We start from the raw sequence: 16,121 nt of genomic DNA on the forward strand, positions 1-16,121 counted from the left end.
TATGAGTTTAAAAGTTAAAGATCATTATTTGATATTGTGGTTTCTCTTTTAAGAATTATTGAATAGATTGTAGCAGAACATTTTGGATTGTCTGCCCAAATTATAAGGACTCTCTCACCCTCTGTCTAACATCACTCATGTAGCCCATCTACCACCCCACCTCTGTCTTAGATGATTTACTGGAGGTCAGACCTGAAAAATTTTTATCAAAGAAGGCCTAAGTCAACTGTTTTCTGTTCACTGCAGTTTCTTACAAGTCAAAAAGTGTCCTATATCGCTTATGGTCTTCACGTTGTTTAAAACTGTCATATTGGCCAACAGTTGCTTCAAGTTTAACATGAATTAAGGAAGTGAACTGCTAGCGAAACAGGTAGCATTATGAAGATGCTATGCCCTCTGAATGTGAAAACTTTCACTTGTATATGCTAGAAAAAGTTTACACTGTGCATTGGAAATCTTTTGATGATTAAACAAAAACAAAACAAAACAAAAATTTTACTTGAGGAAGCTTGGAAAAGTCACTAGTTGATAATTTCAGGCTTGATAGTATGTGACAGGTCATGTGAGTTTTCAGAGAAAACAACTTATTCAAAAAAAGATAGCAATATTTCTACAGAGGATTTAGGATCAAATATTAGATTATTAATGCTTAAAGCACAAAAGTCAGTCATGTCTGTGTTGAAAACTGTTGTAACCAAGGAGGATACAAGGCTTGTTAGTCACCATTTAGGTTATTGTCGGGGCCCCTTAACCTATGCATGTCACTTTCATCACCATTTCTGGTTTATTCAAGTGCCGTGTTATGTGAACTGCCCCCTTTTTCCCTCAATATTGAAGAGTTTGAATTGTGGCTTTATTAGAAGATGCCATCCAGTGAGTCAAATAGCCCACATGGTATACTCCTTGTGTGCTGGAAAAGAAATATATCACACATTTACAGGTGTTTTGAAATTTTGGTCACTCTGGATCTGGCTATTATTAAGATTTTTCACTGTCTTCTAAAAGTCAGGAATTATTTTGACGCTACTCATTTTTCATGTTGAAAGAGACCTGTCAAAGAAAGTTATGTTTTATTTCAAGACTAGCCTAATTAGTAACTTGATTTTGTACCATAATTTTTATTGAACCTCCAAAAGATTTGCAGGTTGAGGAGTACCATGGAGTATTTGTAGAGCAAAGACATTAAAACTGTGCCTGAAAAGAATTGGGAGTGACACATGCAGATTAGAAGAATCAATATTTGAAAATTTGGTTAACTTTTTTCATAAATATTTTTAGTAATGTTGAGTTTGTTTTCAATTATTGTATCATGCAGCGGGGAAATACCTGAATTCAGAAGCTTGACGGACAGATGTATGAGAGTATCTGTGGCTTAAATTTTCACTGACCTTCCTGCTACACTTTTATCAGTAGATATGGCAGATCTACACTCCAAAGTTATCCACATCATGAAACCGAGAAAGAGGATAAAGTGTAGTATCCCAATTGTAGTATAACTTTACATTTTATGAGCAATCAATACATGCAAATTAAATTTGGGAATTTTGGTTGATAGCTTAACATTACTCAATGTAATGAGAACAGCAAAGAAAAATCATAGAAATGTCCCTAACAAGGAATGTTATTGTTTTAATCTAAGCTTAACTGGTCAAACCACACCTGGAATTTAGTATCAATGTCACATCTTCAAGGGGACATCCACAAGCGTAGCAACCCGAATATGGAAAGTTATGCAATCCACAGCATATGTCTTTGCTTAATGAAGAATTGAAAGCAGGACTATTCATTTAGTAAAGGTAATAAAGCATTACAGATTATCAAACAGTGAGGAGAAGCAAAGAAGCAGCAGATTCACTCTGCTCTACAGGCGTAATGACAGCCACAGTGTGGTTGGTAATCAGTTTTTTAGCTGAGAAATCCAAGGGTCTTGTGGCAATAATGTGCCTAGGTTCTTGTCTCCACCTCTGTACTTTTCTAATTCCTGAAGCCATGTGGATCCTCAGTCAGGCATATTTGCTATACCCCATGTTATAAAACCTTTAAATGCTTTTAATTCAGAAGTTCATAACCAGCCCAAGTTCAGAAATTTGGTTGTCTATCTTTGAATCTTTTATTTTTTTAATGTTTATCTGTTAATTAAATAATTATTTATCTAAGGAGTGCACACATGAGTGAACAGGAAAGGAACAGAGAGAGAGAGGGAGAGAGAGAATCCCAAGCAAGCTCTGTGCTCAGTGTGGAGCCTGATACAGGGCTTGATCTCGTGACCATAAATGAGATCATGATTTGAGCCCAAATCAAGAGCTGGATGCTCAACTGACTGAACTGCCCGGATTCCCCTCATTGAATCCAAGTTTTAATTTCACTTGAGTGCAGACCTGTAATGACATGGCCTCAGGATTGTTATGTAACAAAATTCTGTAACTGTCTCGTATTCTGTTCCCTGAAATTCAGAGTTCCTCCTGCCTTGATTCACCTCTAGGATCCTGGTCCTGTGAGGTTAGGTATGTCTTTCTCTTGCCTGTATTACCAGGCACCTGATTTCTGCCTCTGAATCCCAGTCATTTGTTACCAAGCCTGCTTTGAAGACCTCTAAATGACCTCTGTCATGCAAATACCTAATGTACCTGCTAGGCCAGCCTTTGCTTCTACTTGTAGTGCCTATTGGTAGGGTCTCTGTCCTCTTGATTTTTTACTCTGCTAAGCACTCAACTTCCCATCCTCTGTTGTGGAGCTTGCACTATTCCAGGGGTACAGTCCACTTTCAAAAAAAGTGCTCATTCTACTTGATTGAGATCTGAGTCTCCATTCTGATTCTAACATGCAAGATCAGTTGTTCTCAGGTTCTCAAATGCTAGCATGTAAAATAATTACCTGAAAGTCTTTTAAAAACAGATTGGTGGGCACCAATGCAGTAGGTCTGGGGTGAGGTCTGAAAATGTTTACTTCTAATAAATCTCCAGGTGATGCTAATGCTGCTGGTATGTGACCCATTCTGAGAACCATTGCCATAGAGCAGAAGTCATCATCATAGGTTGATGACCCTGAATGAGGAATTGACTAAAAACAAGTTGAGCCATTATACAAGCATGCAATATGAGAGGTCTGTGCCTTTATGTAAAGAGCATTTTCTAAATGTGGTGTCTAACACTAACAGAAGATGCTTTCTGTGCAACCACAACAACAAAAGAGGTTTCTATTATCACATTAAATTCAGAAAACGTTGCATATGACAGATTCTTTTGGAAATTCACAAGGCATTTTAACATTTAAAGGATATCAGAAATATTGTAGCCAAGAAACCCATTCAAGTTTGTTTAACTCTGGGTTTTCTAAATGTATTCAATACCCTTACTCAATTTTCTAATTAACACATTTCTGCATAAGTAAGGTTCTCTAGAACTTATTTAGAGAATGTTGCTTTAAAGAATGTTCTTCCCTTGTCCATTACCAAAGCATGTGCCTGAGCAAATAATTCTTTCCATATTTACAAATGACATAATGTACTCTTACTTCTGGGATGCACAGTGGCTTTTTTTTTTTAATCAAGAACTTAATATATTTAAATCTCTCCAAGAAAGGAAATGTCAAATCATCTGAATTAAATGAGAGTAATTAAAATGGTAAGAACTTGGCATCATGCATGGAAAAGAAATCTCTTCATTTATGACATTCCTCTTCCCTTGTTGGAGATCAGGCCCATTGTTTCTACTGTATATGACATTGTAAAATCATAGGAAATCACCAAAGATAACACAGAACTGTGGGCAGTCTTTGTTATCTGAGTTGACAAGTTCTTGATCAGTCATTGGCCTCAGGTGATGTCATTTATATATCTGTGTTTTCTAGGCCAGAGGCTCCACTCAGAGTGAATATTCCCTCTCAGGGTATTCTCTCAGGAGTGATAATGCAGGTGGGAAAGGGAGATGAGAGAACCAAACATGGACTTTGGCTCCTCCTATCCAAGTCATTTCCTTACATGAGCCAGGCAGTTGATTAAAATGTGTTAAAATAGGGATGCCTGGGTGCCTCAGTCCATTGAGAAACTGACTCTTGATTTAGGCTCAGGTCATGATCCCAGGATTGTGAAGGCAAGCCCCACATCAGGCTTTGTGATAAGTGTGGAGCCTGCTTAAGATTCTCTCTCTCTCCCTCTCCCCTTCTGGCTCTCTCTCTCTCTCTCTAAATTAATATATATATATATATATATATATATATATATATATTAAATGTATTTTAGACTTCCAATACTCATTGTTTGTTTTTCAAAATTATATAAGAAGAAAAATGCATAACAATGAAGTCAGACATGAGACCAGATTTTGTATGCATTAAGAGACCTACCTTAATGGAAATAATGAACAAATCATATGATGACTTCCCTACAATCAAAAATATTCATATTATTCAAATTCTTGAGCTTGATCTACTGCTTCAGGGAGACTTTCACTTGATTTTTGATAATGGAGGGAATCTGATGGACAGTGACTGAGGTGGTACTTAGTCAGTAGTTCTGCTCTGGCTACCAAAACAAAATACCACAGGCTGGGTGACTTCTACAACAGAAACCTACTTTCTCACAGTTCTGGAGGCTGGAAAGTCCAAGATCAAGATTCCAGCAGTTTGGTTTCTGGTGAGATCTCTCTTCCCGTTTTGAGTATGGTCACCTTATGGCTGTATCCTCACACAGCAGGAAGAGAAAATGGGCTTTAGTGTCTCCTCTTCTAAAGACACTAATCCTATCAGATCAGAGCCCCACCTTTATGACCTCATTTAGCCTTAATTACCTCCTTCCAGATAGGTATCTATCTCCAAATACAGTTGCAATAGGGGTTAAGGGCTCAGCATGTGAATTGGGGGGAGCAAAATTCAGTCCATAGCAGACAGGAAACCAATCAACCAAACAAAAAAACAAAACCAGCTACAGGATACCTACTAGAATGATCCAAATGAATATATATATATTATATATATTCATATATATATAATATATGTATATATATATTATATGTATATATATGTATATATATATGTATATATTATATGTATATATATGTATATATATATGGATATATGTATATATCCATATATATATATATATATATGTATATATATATGTATATATGTATATATCCATATATATATATATATGTATATATGGAAAAGACCCAGTTTGTTCCAGCAGGAGAATGCTTGAGGGGAAGGCAAGAGTTGAAACTCTGAATGCGCCTGAACTCTAAATATATTTATAAGGAGAAACTATATGGTTTACTTTGTTTGAGTCACATGGAGTATTAAAATATCTCTTAATAAGGTCATTGAGAAAGTTAATTAACTAAGTTTTATACAGGATTTTAGTGCTTTAAAGGAGATCTATTACTTACAAGAAAACATTTCCCAAACTGGTTTTACACTAGTCCCATGATGCGCTTTGCATAAAAGGGTTCCAAGGTCAAGTAACCCTAAGGGAAGGCTGCATTTTTTATCCAAATTCTCAGATATTCTCAGTGCTCATTAATATATTAAAAGCTTTCAGAATTCCTGTAGTAAAGAAGCTGTTTGAATTCAGTATTTCCCAATATTATCAGATTGTGGAATATTCTCCATTGAAATAATAGCTATTGAGAATCTATAGTTAGTTTTCCACAGAAAACATTTAGAAACACATTATATGTCTAATGAAGGGCTATATGTCATAGAGCTCACCTAGGGTGGAGAAATAAAAGTATTAAGTATGGGTATAGATTTCTGTATAGATTTCTAACACCAACAAATGTAACTCTCTGGAATATCTCCCACTCTAAGAAAGAAGTATTTAATTTTTCATCAAAATTAAATGTTTAGAGCTTTTGATCAGAGTTTATTATGCAAAACAATTCATAGAGCACCAATTTCTACATAAGCTGAGTATCTTAGTTCTCAATATTTTATCATAGTTTGAACAAAACTGAGATAACTGTGTGTACTTACCCTTTGAAATTAACCTAGAGTATGATGAGTCTATAGAGTATTGAGATCTTGGAAAGCATAACAGAATTATGGAATAAACCAGAGAACTTTAGAATTAAAAAGAGATTCAGGTAGGAAAAAACTTTCCTGTCTTCACTAATTGAGATGACTGTAACATAAGTGGGAATGTGCTTGCTCTTTTTTTCAGATGCTAAAAAATCAGGATGGATAGTATAGGATGACAGCTTTAACTTAAATATGTTCATTCATTCAATAAGTATTTAATAAGCATTATTATATGCCAGCCACTCATCTTATGCTATTAGAGATTATGGCATCTTCAAGTGTATTTTACAGATAAGAAAAATAGCTATTATATTCCATGACAAAAATGCTACAATATGAAAGAACTAGGTATAACTGAAACACATACTAGAATGACATAATTGGCGAGAATGGAAATACCACATTGAAATTTGGTAAGATGGAAAGAGCATTCCATGGGGTTCAAACAGTCAACCTGAAGTAAGAACATGAACATTTCAAGAAACCAGATTACAGTAAGCAAGGAAAGAGGTAGTAAGCAAGGAAAGTAGACAGTGAGTTGGAGAAGTAATCAGAAGCCAGATCTCACAATGTGGAGGCAGCTACCATAAGGAGTTTGGGCTCTAACTTAAAGAGCGTAAAATTTTACTACTAGCAACAAGAGGGTCACAGATGGATGCTAGTAAGAGTAGTAAACATATCATTTTGGCTTTGATATGAGACTGGTTAGAAGTCTACTGCAATATAGCACTTGAGAGACAATGTAAGGCTTATGTAAGAAATACCAATGATAATTAAGAGCAGAAATAATTAAAAGGATAGTTTAATATTTATAAAGTGGTTATTATGTACCATGTGCTGTTTCAAAAATTTTGTACTTAATAACCCACAACAATCTTTTGAACTAACTATACTTACTGTTGTTAGATCCATTTTACAGAGGAGGATGTAAGGAATGGAGAGGTTAAGTTATTAAGTCATAGACATGGGCAAGCTGAACGAAATCCTGAGTGCTTCCTCCCTTGGGGCCAATGAGAAGTTCAAAGCCCCAGCTCATACACAGAAACTCACATCCCAGCTCCACCATGTTACTACCATAAATCCCCATTTAGTCTCCTTTCTCGGCTCTCAAGACCATTTTTGAACCAACCTGGGTCTGCCCTTGGGCTGGTTCATTTATATGAGTAATAAAGCTTTTCAGACTCTCTTGGAGCCTGTGAGGTACCATCAGTTTCAACATCCATGCCAAAGCAAAAACCCAAACAGAATGAGCATTGTCTGTAGGTTATCAAGACTTCTGGATCCATCTTAGGGCCCATAAATTATCTAAAATATTTAATAAAAATTCCTATAACAACAGCACTTAGTTATGGTCATACTTTTTTACATAGCATATTACATCATCAATATTTTTCTCCTTTCATAAGGATGATACTCCTCTGTCTCCCTCTTTTATTCCTCACTGGTAAATTTGTATGTCTGAACTAATATGTTTATATCTTTTTCCTGGTAGGTAAACAAATTAATGGACATATACATGGACCAGAGAAGCCTACCTTTGAAAAGTTGCAATATTCTATCAACTTACCAAATAAAAGATTCTACTTTCTTTGTAGAAATGTATCAAATGTTGACTGCTTCATGGGTGAAGTAATTTTCCTTTTCAAGGGTATATTTTTTAAAGACCTTGGTAACCGAGCTGGCTCTCATATGTTCCCCAGAGTACTGTGGTGGAGATTATGCTATATGTTCACCACATCATTTTCCTGTCTTGTAGAGCACTGAAAGACTACAGTGCCAGTACTCCAGATGGTTAAATTTGATAAGATGATTGGGTTCTTGCCAGTATAAAAGTGTGTGGAAGTGATCTGCTATTTGGAGCCTGAGATGGTTAAGAAAAGGTGGGGATTCTCCATTCTCTTTCTTTCCTGCCCATGTAGTTGGTGGAAAGATCCTGGCTTCCTGAGTTATATTAAGGCAAAAGTTTCAAGTAGAGTCAGCAAAACACACCCAACACTGCTGGTAATTCAAATCTTGTCCAAAGCCACTGAAATTTCAAAGATTCTATGACCATTGCAAAACTTAACTTACTATGGCCAATACCAAAACCTGAATGACCATGAACAACAATTACTTTATCAAGTAAATATGAGGGGCTCTCTATTACTCTAGCCAATGAAATGCCTTTAGCCAATTACTTTAGCATCAAATGAGACAAATACTAAATATTTGCATGTAGTGCTACAGTGTTTTTTAAATGTTCTTTTTTATAACAATTCTTTTTTTTTTTCCACCCTCAAACTCTCTTAATTGCTCTCACCCATCTTGTGGTCACACTTATTTTTCTCAACTTTCCAGTTTTTTTTTAAAGCTCTTTGTCTTTTTAAATGTATCTACTATGTTACCTTTTTCAAAGAATACCTTGCCTTTTGGTATCTACCTTCTTAATATGAGTACATCAAAAGAAGGGCACAGGTACCTTTGCCATGGCATTAGAAATTGTCCCCAGAGCGATCACAGAAGTTGTTTAATAATGTATCCTTGAAAGTAAGATAAATTACTTTGCCTGGAGTATGTCTTTAATTTGTATATGTCTATTCTCAAGATCTTATTACTTATTTCAAAGAGCAAGGTAAATTGCCTGCATGTATGCTAATGAACTAGCTATTTGAAATCATAACTTCTTTACAATCAGTGTTGTTGGATCCCTCAGGATGTGAAGTACTCTTACTGGCTAAGTGTGGTTTTATCTTACTCTTTCTGTAGAAATTTGGGAATTATTGACTAGCTACTACATGGATGAAGTAATTTTCCTTTTCAAGTACATTTTCTTTGTGAAAATATGTTGCCAGGCTTGTATAACCCTTCAGTTTCAATCCGTTTTTAGCAGAGAACAGTACAAACACATAAAAAATGGAAACATCAACCCCGGCAGTAAAGTGGTTTCTTCAAGGTGTGGACAAGCAAATAATAAAATATAATGCTCTGTTTAGTTATATGTGGCAACTATTTAAATTGTCTTTAATTTGGTTCTAAATAGTTGCTTTCCAAAGCTAGAATTATGGATGCTTTATAAATTGTGGTGTTTATTGAAGCACATACATTTGGGTATTGCAAATATAGAAGTAATTTTTAAAGCTATGACTTCTCCTATACCTTTTTAGATTGAATCACAAATCAGTGATAGTCTTTCTGTTGATCAAGGTTATACTTTATTTAAATTGAGATTCTGAGTACTAAAATAGATTCACATTGAATGCTCTTTTCTTCCTCTAAACTCCTGCTATTTATTTGTACTATTTATTTGGTGCTTAATCAGATACAAGTTTATAGACTTCTTTTATTATTGTCTTAGATTTTTATTAATTCTGTATTGTTATTTAGAATTATTTATAACTCTTGATTCTCTACCAGGCTTAAACCCTTAGAGAACGGGATTTCTATACCATATAAAGTCTGCTGCATACCAGAATGTCCCTAAAAATTGTTTCATGAACTATATAGCTAGTAACCAACCCCCATTTTACATAGTTCTATAAACCTTATAGATGCTTGTACCCAGAATGTATGGACAACCCAGCATATGCATACCCACATGCCCATGTACACAATGATCATGACTAAGTTGTGATGCCAAAGATATTAGCTAAAATCTTAGAATTTGTTGGACCAAGGCAAGCAATGGTGGCAGCATTTAAAACTATCCCTTGTTTTAATGATGTGAAGAATATCTAAATATTTAAGCATTGAATGAGTCATAAAAATTTTTGTCAATGAAAAAGTAGGCCAAAATGGCTAAGAAATAGGAATTAATCCAAGAGGATCTGGCCACAGTGGGAAGCAGCTTTCTCATCTCACATTGTTTGCTTTACAGAGTCTAATAAAAGGGGGATTTAGTAACCTACAATGGTCCATCAGCTGTCAGTTGGCTGGTGAAATGATAAATGTCTTAATGAGAGAAAGATAATTTTCCACGGTACCCCTGACAAAATTGTGCTTTCTCTGCTACAAAGTTCATAGTAATTGACTGACTGATTAGCATTTAGAAAGGACAACTTCGCACATTTTTATATTTGAGATTGAAACAAATTTTATTGATTACCTTCTAAGTAACAGAGAAGGCCTTGAAATCCCATTTTTTTGCTTACTAAGATCTTTCTGTTTTCCTCCCCAGAAATGATTAGAAATTTATCTTTCACCATACTTAAATTTTAACTTGACTGTGTACAATGAAACTATATAGAAGATGGCTAAGTCCTGCAAAGGGCCACAAATGCCAGTTGAGCAACATGGAATTAAATTCTCCATCAATAATGACCTCTCAGTGTTACTCCACTAATACTCAAAACATAATACCTTCCAGATAACCATCTTGATCAGGATCATTGCCACCAGAGATGTGTCGTTGCTCATATCACAACAATGACAAACAAACGAGAAGGGTTCAGCTGACACATGAGGCAGTCACAAAAAAGTACCCTGTTTCCTCTCCCATCTAACTTAGGAGAAACAGACACTAGGAAGCAGGTTGGTGATGCCTGATGTGGAGATGACACTTTTGCTCCTCTGGCTTCCCCTCCACATATTCAGCCTAAAGTTTGGGATGAGAAAATAGTGGGGTGGGGGTACTTTTATTTATATGCGTAATTGAATTTTTTTAATGGACTGGACTTTCTTTTAATTACCATAGGGATAATTATGCAACTGGGGCAAAATATCATTAAAAGACATTTTAATGGATCGATTGCTCAAGAGGAAAAATGCTTTCAGTTAGCAGTTTGGGAAAATAAAATGATTTCATGTCTAAACTGCAAAAGTAAAACATACACATATATTGTTATATCTGGTCCTGGACCTTCTAGTCAATTTCATTAAAGTATGTATTCATTGGTATCAAAAAGCCAGCTACTTGAATCATTGTAGCTTTATTGTGTGATAAATGTGTGCGTTCTCACCATTAATATTCTTCTGAAATGCATGTCAGGCCAGAGTTCCTCAAAGTGTAGTACCTATATCAGCAGCAGCAGCATCACCTGGAAATGTGTTGGAATTGCAAATTCTTGGGTCCTACCTACCAAACCTGCTGAATTAGAAATTCTGGGAATGAAGCCTAGCAACCTGTGTTTTGGCACATCTTCAAGGTGATTCTGATGTACTCTTAGGTATGAGAATCACTGTTCTAGGCTATTTTTCTGCTTATTTTGGCTACCTTCTGGTTGTTTATTCACTCACCATTATGCTAATGACAAAGCCATTTTGTATTATCTTAGGAGAGTGTAGGTTATGTTGCATTAACAAACAATCCTCAAATCTCAGTGGCTTAATTTAGCACAGGTTTCTTTCTTGTTCATGCTGCATGCTCATGGGCTGGCAGAAGGGTTTGCTAATCATCAGCTATTAAGAGACCCAGAATGATGGAACAGCCACCATCTCTGGTGTTGCTGGTTGTCTTGCAGAGCTAAAAACCAAAAACTTTAGTAACCCTCTAGAAGGGAAGGAAATCAGGAGTCATAACAACGAAGCAGCAACTCTACATGTGGGTAGGGCTATCAGAGAAAATAATGTGCCTGCCTTTCCTCTTGGAGTATAGCTCAAAGCAACCTTCTGTTCAACATGTATAAGTGTCTACAGAAATCCAATGTAGTATTATGCTTCCAAGTCTTGTTTATCACAGATTCATCAGCATGGCATCATGACTCTCTAAAAGAAGTGTTATGACAAATTTACTGCTTTTGGCCGTGAAATTTACATTTAACCACTATTTCAATTTTGCAGCATGTACATTTGTAGGCATGCTACTAGAAGAATTAGTTACTAGTGGCTTTTATACCATCCCTGTCAATCTAGATAAAATGGCCAAGACTTGGCCATCCATTGAACCCTTAGCAGTCTCAGATCCATTTGGCATCAGCTTCTAATATGACATAGAACTCTCTGATCCAGAATAAAAGGATGTGATGCGTATTGTATATGACAATTTGAGCATTACCTGATACTTCCTTCTAATGATTAAGTAATCCAAATACATACACCACACACACACAGTCACAAATACTCCAAATAGTCCACTGCGTTAACTGATCCAAGTTCATCAAATGCCATATGCAATTATCTTTTGGGTCTCTGGTCTGGACAAAATATTAAATAAAAATGGTATTTCAGAGACTGGGGTTGAGATAGAGGAAACAATGATGAGACAAGTAACATACTCAAGACAAGGCATCTCATCACTTATTATTGATTAAAGGGCACAGATTTAGTGAACTATTGTAAGTTAATTTGGCATTTCTTTGTCAAAATGACCGTAAATAACCTGTTCCCTAAATGCCCTTGAAACAGCCATATCATTTACTGGCTTCCTCATTAGTTAATGATTAAGTAAAATGTTTCCATGTATTCATTTGATATTTATCTTAGAGTCACAATTTATGTTTTTGAAAAATATACTGTAATAATATGTGTGACTCTAAAACAAATGAAATTCTTAATGCTTGAGAGTTGTCCTGTTTTTGGAAGACTCATAAAACAGAAGACTCTAAAATACAGTTCTATACTCCTCCTACTCAAGAAGAAAAGATTCAGCCCAGTAGGTAAAACATACACTTGTAAAGGTGAACATGGCCTAGAGTAAGGAAATGGATCCCAGCATAGATGCTCAAAGATGTTTCTTGCCTTCGAGACAAACTATGATTTTCTCCAAGGCTATAAAAATTTTCTTAGATTCAAGACATCGGATCTTAGTGTAATTCAGAAGGAAGCCCAGAAAGTACAGACACAGGGGCAAAGGGATGGATGTCTGAATTGTACATGTACAATTTTCCAATTGACTCCAATTCTTTCAAAATAAATGCCTTGTTCAGAGACACTGGAGGGGATGCCTCATAGATTATTTGAACCCTTTTACACCATTCCATCTTCCACCCCCAAGATCAACAAGTCCACTTATTAGTGAAGAATCCATCTGATATTTCTCTCAAGGTGACAACAACAATTTGTGTGTGAACTGTGAGATTATACATGCTGGGGTCAAGGGTCAACTAAATAAGGCATATTTTTTACTGGTTTCCTCATTAATTAATAAGGCTGACAAGCACAGCATATTACACCATCCCAGAAACTTAATTAATATTGCATATATCTTTTAGAGGACAAACCCACTGAGGACAAAGTCTTAGTAATATAGGTACAGTGCACTGAATTAATTATTTCCTATGGCTCTAGGTAAGAATTGTCCTAAAGGGACAATCTGATGTTTAAGAAGATGATAGTGGAAGAATTGTGTCTCCCTTTTGTAGTAATTCTCTTCTGCAGAGATTAATGCTTTGAGAGGATTTCTACATAGGATGCTTGGAAACCAATCTGTTATAAATCAAGTGATAGGTACTGAGATTTTGAGATCAATGGTGGTAGAGTGGCTAAATGTGTGAACTCTGCAGCCACTTTACCTGGGTTCAAATCTTGGCTCCATCCCTTAATGGACCTTTATTGCTTTATGAGGCAAGACATTTAAGTGCCCACTGCCTTTCAAAGCCCTCGGTGGGGTTCTTATCTAAAGCACTTAAAGCAGTGCCTACTACATAATAAATGCTTATTATAATAACTGCGTATTACTAATATTATTCTGTTCCACACCAGAATTACATGGTACAGACCCATGGTGAACACATTGTTTCCTGGTACTGGTGAACTGAACAAAAATTGGTAGGGGGCTGGGGTTATCGGGGGTGGGATGACAGAATAACCTAGTATGGGACTCACTTGAAATTTCATATCTTGTCTCCCTATAAGCTTTTCCTGATTAAAGACACGATCCTATAGAGTCATGGTTGTCAACTTGAAATGATTTTGCCCCCCACTCCACCAAGGGACATTTTGATAATGTCTGTGGACATTTCTGATACCATAAATGATGTATGTGGAGGGTTGTTACTGGCATCCAGTAGGTAAAGGTCAACAATGCTGTTAAACATTCTATGAACTAGACAGCCCTTCATAACAAAGAATTATTCAGCCCAAGACGTCAGTGGTGCCAGTATTGAGAAACTTTGATATATAGTGCTTTGATTTGATCAAACACCTATGGATTAGTGAAGTCAGTATATAAACTAATTAAAACTGAAGCTGATACTGGGAAGCTCTGCTCTGGGACAGAGATTGAATCAGTGGTGATTCATTCCAGGTGGCCATAGAGGTCTGGAGACTCCTATAGCAAATAAGCAAAAGGAAGCCTTGAGTTCCCAGAGATAACTGAATTAGTGCTTAGGGGTTTGCTACCAGATCTGGCAATAGAGGCACTCATAGATCATTGTTTTCCAAACTGCAGCTCACTGTCCATGACCCACTAATGAAACCACTTGTCACATTTTAAAAAATGAAATAGAAGAGAAAGAAGAGTAGAAAATATTAAACGGGATGCCATTATGATGGGAATTGTTTTATGAGACTTTAAAAAAACTGTGTGTAAAATTAATCACAATGAAAAACATATTTCTTAATATGGGTCACAGCTAAAAATGAGTAAAAATTTTTGAGACTTGGTTTTCTTAGCATTCCCAGTTTATAATTTAATATTTGTCCTCAAAGACCTGGTCTTCATAGCCTGCAAGTAAAATTAACATTTCGTGCCATCTGCAAATTTGTGTAAGAATTCATATATATTTAGAAAAAACAGAAAGACTACAAGAATGTGGGATATCATCCAAAGAACAATGGTAAGTAGTTCTGATGGCAACATTTACTTTTATTTTTCTGCACTGCTCAAAAGTTCTATAATGAATTTGTTATTCTTCTAATCAGAAAACATACACACACTTACATACCACATGAGAAATCTTGCTATCATTTAAGAAAGCTGTTTCTTACGGAAGAGTGATGAGGAACACACATCTTAGTGGGTTCAAGAGTACATGTAATAAGAAAGTAAGTTGTTGAAAGTGAAGGAAACAGCACATGGAGGGGAAAACTAGAGAAATTTTGGGGTTTTGATTTTAAAAGAACTCTGCAGGTTCATAGGCTAAATTCAGAAGACAACTCCAAAAGAAGGTTTCAGAAGTGAATTTTGAAACTGACATTTTTTGGGGCGCCTGGGTGGCTCAGTCAGTTGAGCTTCCAACTTCAGCTCAGGTCATGGTCTTGCAGTTCGTGAGTTCAAGCCCCACGTCGGGCTCTGTGCTAACAAAACAGCTCAGAGCCTGGAGCTTGCTTCGGATTCTGTATCTCTCTCTCTCCCCCTCACCTGCTCATGCTCTGCCTCTCTCTGTCTCTCAAAAATAAATAAATGTTAAAAAAAATTTGAAACTGATATTTCTTGATAATTTGTTTGGGTCTCCAAATACATTATTTTGAAAAATCATGTTCACTTAATTTTATAAATTATTCATTATTGTTAAAAATGTAGCAATTTCACCATTAATAATCACATCATCTAAATACTTAGAGGAATAAATATATGTTGAATGACTGAAATAAAAACAAAGAAAATTCTACAAAACCTTATTGTTATTCTTTCTAGTCACAGAAAACTACAATAGATCACTTTGGAACTCAGTAGCTTTAAATGAATTTCCAGGAATTAAAATATTTATGGTAAACAAAAGTTCATAAGTATGTGGTAATGTGTAAAACAAATTATTTATGGACTATTATACGAGATAAATTATTTGCAAATATTTATAAACTATTCACAAGGCACACTAACCTTTTGAAATAATTTATCAAGTAACAGAATACACAAAATTATGATGGGTAACAAATAAATCCCTTGTAAAATATTTACAGTGTATCAGTTGCACTAATATTAATTAATCTATTCATTACTTCAAGTAATCGGTAAGTGATTTACAAATTAGTTGTTAGCCCGACAGATGAAGCTTTATGACTTGACACAAATACATCTGAAGAGAGTATTAGGGAATCCTCTTTCTGGATCTTCTTCCTTCATTTTCCTGTTGCAGACTGAGCACAATTATTATAAATTTGGGCTGTAAAAGGATCATTAACATGTGAGAATTAGTTAGCTGGAAATGGATCAAGAGTTTGGTAAATGGATCAAGAGTAAGAAGTCCTACGATTTCCAGTAAAGAGAGTGAGTGGCCCGGGGCACCTGGGTGTGACTGAGTTGGTTAAGC

Source organism: Panthera onca, chromosome A3 (assembly GCF_046562875.1).
Source record: "Panthera onca isolate mPanOnc1 chromosome A3, mPanOnc1 haplotype 2, whole genome shotgun sequence".
In the NCBI taxonomy this organism is placed as follows: Eukaryota; Metazoa; Chordata; class Mammalia; order Carnivora; family Felidae; genus Panthera; species Panthera onca.